Source organism: Polistes fuscatus, unplaced genomic scaffold, assembly GCF_010416935.1.
Source record: "Polistes fuscatus isolate 324 unplaced genomic scaffold, CU_Pfus_HIC Scaffold6, whole genome shotgun sequence".
In the NCBI taxonomy this organism is placed as follows: domain Eukaryota; kingdom Metazoa; phylum Arthropoda; class Insecta; order Hymenoptera; family Vespidae; genus Polistes; species Polistes fuscatus.
Genome location: NW_025113140.1, coordinates 12,335,205 through 12,341,204, shown reverse-complemented (window position 1 = coordinate 12,341,204; position 6,000 = coordinate 12,335,205). Strand labels below are relative to the sequence as shown.

General features: G+C 39.1%; 1 protein-coding gene across 1 annotated transcript in view; it reads left to right on the top strand.

Annotated features, from left to right (window-relative positions):
• Window positions 1-579: 579 nt before the first annotated feature.
• Window positions 580-6,000, top strand: part of LOC122523434 (probable serine/threonine-protein kinase dyrk1) — an 85,821-nt gene continuing 80,400 nt past the window's right edge. Inside the window, exon 1 of the mRNA XM_043645176.1 lies at window positions 580-620. The gene's annotated coding sequence lies outside the window, so the exon portion shown is untranslated. The remainder of the gene's footprint in view (window positions 621-6,000) is intronic.

Here is a 6,000-nt window from a genome sequence, read left to right as displayed (position 1 = left end):
GAAGAAAGTCTTTAATAAAAGAAGAAGAAGAAGAAGAAGTTTAAATACGATTATATGCATACGATTAGTTGTCAACGGGAAAATTTAATATAGAAGAAATTGGAAAAAAAGAAAGAAGAAGGGGAAAAGAAGTCAAAACAAAATAACGTATCGATGTACACAAGTTTAGGCCCTAAATTGTTAAAAAAAGAATATTTATATTAAAGAGATAACTCATTTAGAAAAGAAGGATAAAAGGAAAATAGCGACGAACGGATAGCGGTAACACTTCTTTTTACGGACGAGAAAGAAAAACGAGATATAGGGGTGATTCTTTGGAAAAAGACGTCGTCTCCGGGGGAGAAATACTCGACCAACAAGCGCGCGCGCGCCACTTATACGAAATACTTTTTTCTTTGGCCGTCTATCGGAAGCGGACAAGAATTGCTTCCGCTGCATCTCTTCTAATACGCCTAACCTGTTCTCATTATCTTTGGCGTACTGAAAGACGACTATACTTCCCGATGAAAGAGGATAGAGAGAGAGGAAATCCCGACACGTTGTGCACCGATCTGTGATTTTCATATATTCGTGACAGCCTCGATACCAGCTCGTCTTCTTTGGTTCGACGCGAAAGACAGGTGAGTTCTTGAGGGATATAAAGTTTCAATTTTATGGATTATCTCCTACTTCACTATTTTATTTTATATCTTTTATTATGTTCCACGTGAAGGTTTGATCTCAGAACGAGCTTTCGAGGATATTTTTCGATCAATGAATAGTCGAAAATTGAAAAAGTTTTTGCGAACATTTCTAAAACTTTTTTTTTTCTTGAAAGTAGTGTAGTCCGTCAATATTTAAATGAACGATATCGTCGAAATATTTCGAATCCACGTTCTGAGACAATAGCACGAAGGTTCAGCATAGAAGTAGCTTATTTTCTCTTGTGATTTTTCCTTCATTTTTTTAAGCTTTTTTTATTTTGTCATTTAATTTACCTTACAGAAGAAAAAGTGTAACGATTCATTAAACCGCCGTCACGATGATATTTATTTCAATCATCCCTTCCTTGCACGATATATTGCTTCCAATGATTATAGCTAATAATACTTTTCTTGTGAAAAAGTATCTATATTATTGGTTTACATTTTATATTAGTAAAAGAAAAAGGAAGTGATATATAAATTCGTCGATGATCAAGGGATCGCTTTATTGCGTTCTCCTTTGTCGGCCCATTGCGGATATTTTCTCCTTAAAAGGGCTACTCCTTGAACGAAGGGAAAAGTCTCTAGAGGTGATGGTGATGGTGAAGTGTGTGTATAGTGATGATTAAAATAACGGTTTTCATATGCGTTAAACGGATCTGTATAAAAATATCGTAAGAAAAGCGGGTCGTCGTGTGTGGCAGTGTGATCTTCATAAATCTGATATTTAACACTATCGTAAATATCATATATCGTTAAATACTCGTCTGAGTACGTTAAGTGAATAGATCGGTGCAGTAGAAATTAGAAAACAGTCTAATGTCAAAATTATGATCGTCAGAAATTTTGTGAATGAGTTTAAGTTATTCTAAATTTACATGGATATTAATAAATAAATATTGGTAGACAATTTACGATAGATATTCGTATTAACTGTTAGTTAAAAATGTTTGTTCAAAGAATGGTTAAATTCATTACATATGAAATAACAAATACGTTGATTAATTTATCAAATAAATCTGATTTTAATGGTGTATATATTACAGTAATTGACAATTAGCCGTGTGTGATAATAACATATGTAAAAACGTGTATTATTCTAATTTTATTGAAGCTTAAATTTTAATAACAATTCAAAAGATATTAGTTAAACGTCTTAATCGGTTAAATTCTTAAATATGAGCTTCTAAGTAGATACGGGTAAGTTTTAGTCAGACGAAGAAGCAGTCGCGTCACGCACTGTGCCGACGGTACCGAACTATAGACCCGAAGAGTTCGAAATAAATCACAATATTTATCGTGCCAATATTCGTGTACAAAAAATTATTCTCTACATTAATAATTAAAATTTTATCCATATAATGATTCATCCTCAGAAACGGAAAATCAAGAATACGAGATATTAGGAAACATCAAGTGCGCGTTATCGCACTGCACTAAGTTATTTCCGCACTATAACTGCGGCATTCTGTTGACAAATGTAATTACGATATATTGTTATTTAGTATTTATACGCATGTAGAAAGAAATATGTTACATGAATTTTGATATTGGAAATGCTGAGAATGATATTTAAATGAATCGAAAAAAAAATAATAATGTCTTATTTCGAAGCAAGAAAAACGTATTTTTATCAAAATAAGTGTTTCTTTAAAGCAAATTATAAAGCTAACAGTACGAATAAGAAGTTTGTAGTAAGAACATTCAAAGAGAACTGAAAGAGTTCAGCGAATCGTACAAGTTCGTAGAGAAGATCCGGTAAAACCAGTCTTACGAGATACGCAAAAGAAGGGTTGGAAAAGGGTAGAAGCGTATGTTCGTGGAAGAGGCTTTATCAAAATGCAAACCGGTACTGTTTTGTTGGCGCAATGTCGCATGGCAGTTAGCGGTTCGATCGATGGTCGAGTATAAACAGCTAATAATCAAACGAATCGTGTCATAAACAATCCCCACGATGGGCCGGAGGGAACGGAGAGGTGGTAAAAGTATAAATGAGTGTCGATCGGTAGTGGGGTATGGTGCTGTATGGGTGGGGACGGAGGATGGGGGAGTTGCCTACTTCGAAAAGCGCAGACAAGCTTGACCCACGTAAAAATTTGTTTCGATACATACCCCACCACAATAGTATAATATCTATACTCACTCGTATGAAAATGATTTTCTCTTATGGACCGATAGGCGAGATCGACCTTATTTCGTTTAGTTTTTCTTTTTTTATCGTACATTAACACATTTCCTATATAACGATAACGAGAATTCAGAGAAAGTTAATTTTATATCGAGAATAATTCATCAATTTCGATTTCATTCGAAAATATTTGGAATATAATTAAACGAACGAGCGATAGCTTTGCCGAGAGGTGTTTGACAGGTTTAGACTTTGCACGAGCCTCGGTTTATCGCGTCATTTATTTTAATGCTCATTTCGTGTATTGCCGTTTATCCGCGTTGGAATTTTTTATTGGAATTTGAATTAACGTATGTTTTTCGAATTCATCTAATTTATACGTTGATAATATATAAAAAATATTTCGATAAAGATATTTTTGATAATAAATTTTACATATTTCATAATTAAATTCAAAATAATATTATTACAAGATCATTAAAAGACTAGTCTTCGAACGTTTACGTATTTGTAAAAACAGTTCGGTGCTACTTCGTCGTCTTGTTTCAGTAATTTCCGCTTTGCCATTAATATATTATATTAAATCATTGATTCTATTTTATGCTGTAACGTGGCAACTTGGAGAAATCTATTGTCGTGAAAATAATCGTTTCGATTGAAACGTTTAACTCATTAACGACCGATATATTCCGAGCATTCTGATACTGTGGATCGGGCTTATGCCAGTAAACTGGTACATCTATACGTGCGAAATATGAAGATTTCCCTATAAATATATTCGTAATCATTGGTGTGAAAGCTGCTATTCATTAATAACATAAAACTCTTGGAAATATAAAATAGAAATTTAGTGTCTTCGATAAAAATAAATATAATAATGATTCGTAGTTTTATATATCGTACGCGTTAAACATTTACGTATACAGTATAAAGATTTGAAATAATCTTCTACAGAGTCATGAAAATATTATTATTATTAAGATTCGATCCTTTAAAAAACGTTCGACGTGTAGAAAAGACGCGCGGTTGTCCGGCGAGAGCGTACAAGGTCGCATCCGTTGTTATCCTTCACAGCGGGAGTTCAGTACGGTGAAGGGTGAAGTTGTTGTTGGTGAGTTAGCCTATAGGAACGAGAACGCGTATTCGTGTAGGTTCGAGGGGTGAACGGTACGATAAAGACGACGAACGAGTCGGCATGCGACTACTCGTCGTATCGATGCTCGAAGAGAGGAAAAAATATGCGGGAGGACGGGTGAAACTTGCATCCGCTCTCCTATCTCCCCCGATAGAATCGAAAGTCTCGACGAGCTGACGAGAGAGAAAACGAAGGGGGTGGGAAAGCTGGAAGTTGGAAGAGAGACGAAAGAAGAGAATAGAGAAAGAGAAAGATGTTCGGGGTGAGCCGAGGTTGGCTGCTTGCAAGGGACAACTGGACGAAGAAGTGGGGGGTTGGTGTGTAGATCAGGATAGGTAGACGAGATAGAACGAGAAGGAGAGTGGGATGAAAAGGAACGCAGGCCGCGATGAGAGAAAGGGGTATGGGGGGTGTGACGAGTAGCGAGGGTGAGTGAGTTAACTGCAAAACCCGATCGTCCGTGTTTTTATCTTAAGACGACTCTGCGCGTCGGCTAGAGGACCGAGAGGGAGATAGAGAGAAATGGATGGAGGAAGAATGAGAAAACGAGGAGAAACGCGAGAAACGAAGAAAGATATATGTCTATAGATATATATCTGTATATACATATATACATAGAGAAAGAGAGAAAGAGATAGAGATGCAGAGAAGAAGGGGTTGGAAACGAAACTGGAAGGGGTTTCCTCGTCGACGTTAGAGTCGAGACTAGTAGAGGGGTGGTAGTGACGGCGGCGGTGGCGATGTCGGTGGTATGCGGAGGGGTAGTCCGACCGGAGGTGGACGAGGGGGTGGCAGTTTCGCTCTCCTACGGAAGAATTGGTGGGGATAAGACTACCCTCGGAGGCAGGAGTGCGTTTGCGCCGCCGCCGTGGAGGTGGCATCGGGTGCTAAGGGTTGCTTATTCGCTCCGGTCCCTGTACACGGGAGGAGGAGGGTGATATCGTCTCTTCTCTCTCTTTCTCTATCTCTATCTATCTATCTCTCTCTCTCTCTCTTTCTCTTTCTCTCTCTTTCTCTCTCTTTCGCTCTCTAACTCTATCGTGCGCTTGCTCACCCTCACTGGAATACACATTCTCTTTCCATCTCCCTTGCTCTTACTCTTTCACCCTCACGGCGCGGGATACCTCTCTCTTGCTCTTTCTCTTTCTCACTCACACGAGTTATCGCTATATCGTTCTCGCTCCCTCTCTTTCTCATTCTCTTTCTTTCTCGCTTTCTCCTATCTCGCTCGCGACTGCTTCTCTCCGACACGCTTACACACGAACGTACATATACAGGGACACATACATAGACACGGACGAACGAAGAGACAGTGTGAGAAGGAGAAAGAGAGGGAGAGAGAGAGAAGAGTACACGTAGACACACGTATATAGAAAGTACGGGGGTGGGGAACCCCTCATCGTCCCCGACTGCAGGGTAAGGGTGGTCTTTAGGTCTGTCAGTAGCAAAGCGGCGGCCTCATCATACGGAGCTGCCGGGCTGACCAGCCAGGCCGAAATCACTTAAGACGCGTACACCTTGTAATAGAAGGACCGGCACGGGGGCGCGCGCGCGTCCACCGCATATCCACATACATACAAACACACGTCCACACACTAACGCGTCATATACTTACAAAAGCATGAATACATTTATAGATACAAAAGTACATATATACACAAGCATACACGCATACATATATATATATACAGATTCAAAAACATGTACTCGTGTATGAAAGGACATGCATAGTACAAACGATCGGACACGGGGTGCAGATTATTAAGGGATCTTATCACGAAGGGATCAAGCGATTGGGAAGGAAGCGAATTAACGACAGTCGCAGCGGCAGCAGTAAAACACGCGTATCTATCACCGCGAATCGTCGTTTTCGCAAAAGGCAATAACATCTAAGATTTCGAGCGTCATTACGCACGCATACACAAAGAAGAAGAAACGTCGACATTATGAAGGAGAGAAATCGTCGAATGTGGACGTACTATTCGCGAGAAGGTGTCTAGTTATCCGAAGGAAGCGGGACCAAGTCGTTTGAGACGTTTAGACGTACGGTGTTG